Genomic DNA, 2322 nt, shown 5'->3' with positions numbered 1-2322 from the left:
TCCAAAACTATAACAGATGCAAGCTTGTCCTGTTTGGTGGAGATGATATTTAATAAAATAAGTAGAAATCCACTAAAAGTTTTGTTTGGTTATCTTGCAATCCCGAGATAATCGTCTCCATGCTCCAAATCCATTTTAAAGCCATTTTTAAGGCATTTCGCGCATACATGAAATGAACACATTTTTCTCCAAAACTATAACAGATGCAAGCTTGTCCTGTTTGGTGGAGATGATATTTAATAAAATAAGTAGAAATCCACTAAAAGTTTTGTTTGGTTATATTGCAATCCCGAGATAATCGTCTCCATGCTCCAAATCCATTTTAAAGCCATTTTTAAGGCATTTCGCGCATACATGAAATGAACACATTTTTCTCCAAAACTATAACAGATGCAAGCTTGTCCTGTTTGGTGGAGATGATATTTAATAAAATAAGTAGAAATCCACTAAAAGTTTTGTTTGGTTATCTTGCAATCCCGAGATAATCGTCTCCATGCTCCAAATCCATTTTAAAGCCATTTTTAAGGCATTTCGCGCATACATGAAATGAACACATTTTTCTCCAAAACTATAACAGATGCAAGCTTGTCCTGTTTGGTGGAGATGATATTTAATAAAATAAGTAGAAATCCACTAAAAGTTTTGTTTGGTTATCTTGCAATCCCGAGATAATCGTCTCCATGCTCCAAATCCATTTTAAAGCCATTTTTAAGGCATTTCGCGCATACATGAAATGAACACATTTTTCTCCAAAACTATAACAGATGCAAGCTTGTCCTGTTTGGTGGAGATGATATTTAATAAAATAAGTAGAAATCCACTAAAAGTTTTGTTTGGTTATCTTGCAATCCCGAGATAATCGTCTCCATGCTCCAAATCCATTTTAAAGCCATTTTTAAGGCATTTCGCGCATACATGAAATGAACACATTTTTCTCCAAAACTATAACAGATGCAAGCTTGTCCTGTTTGGTGGAGATGATATTTAATAAAATAAGTAGAAATCCACTAAAAGTTTTGTTTGGTTATCTTGCAATCCCGAGATAATCGTCTCCATGCTCCAAATCCATTTTAAAGCCATTTTTAAGGCATTTCGCGCATACATGAAATGAACACATTTTTCTCCAAAACTATAACAGATGCAAGCTTGTCCTGTTTGGTGGAGATGATATTTAATAAAATAAGTAGAAATCCACTAAACGTTTTGTGTGGTTATATTGCAATCCTGAGATAATCGTCTCCATGCTCCAAATCCATTTTAAAGCCATTTTTAATGCATTTCGCGCATACATGAAATGAACACATTTTTCTCCAAAACTATAACAGATGCAAGCTTGTCCTGTTTGGTGGAGATGATATTTAATAAAATAAGTAGAAATCCACTAAAAGTTTTGTTTGGTTATCTTGCAATCCCGAGATAATCGTCTCCATGCTCCAAATCCATTTTAAAGCCATTTTTAAGGCATTTCGCGCATACATGAAATGAACACATTTTTCTCCAAAACTATAACAGATGCAAGCTTGTCCTGTTTGGTGGAGATGATATTTAATAAAATAAGTAGAAATCCACTAAAAGTTTTGTTTGGTTATCTTGCAATCCCGAGATAATCGTCTCCATGCTCCAAATTTATTTTAAAGCCATTTTTAAGGCATTTCGCGCATACATGAAATGAACACATTTTTCTCCAAAACTATAACAGATGCAAGCTTGTCCTGTTTGGTGGAGATGATATTTAATAAAATAAGTAGAAATCCACTAAAAGTTTTGTTTGGTTATCTTGCAATCCCGAGATAATCGTCTCCATGCTCCAAATCCATTTTAAAGCCATTTTTAAGGCATTTCGCGCATACATGAAATGAACACATTTTTCTCCAAAACTATAACAGATGCAAGCTTGTCCTGTTTGGTGGAGATAATATTTAATCAAATAAGTAGAAATCTACTAAAAGTTTCGTTTGTTTATATGGCTATCCTGAGATAATCGTCTCCATGCTCCAAATCCATTTTAAAGCCATTTTTAAGGCATTTCGCGCATACATGAAATGAACACATTTTTCTCCAAAACTATAACAGATGCAAGCTTGTCCTGTTTGGTGGAGATGATATTTAATAAAATAAGTAGAAATCCACTAAAAGTTTTGTTTGGTTATCTTGCAATCCCGAGATAATCGTCTCCATGCTCCAAATCCATTTTAAAGCCATTTTTAAGGCATTTCGCGCATACATGAAATGAACACATTTTTCTCCAAAACTATAACAGATGCAAGCTTGTCCTGTTTGGTGGAGATGATATTTAATAAAATAAGTAGAAATCCACTAAAA

This window comes from Anomaloglossus baeobatrachus, unplaced genomic scaffold (assembly GCF_048569485.1).
Source record: "Anomaloglossus baeobatrachus isolate aAnoBae1 unplaced genomic scaffold, aAnoBae1.hap1 Scaffold_2216, whole genome shotgun sequence".
NCBI classification, from domain to species: domain Eukaryota; kingdom Metazoa; phylum Chordata; class Amphibia; order Anura; family Aromobatidae; genus Anomaloglossus; species Anomaloglossus baeobatrachus.
The sequence above is the reverse complement of the archived record's forward strand: the minus strand, read 5'-3'. Positions refer to the sequence as shown.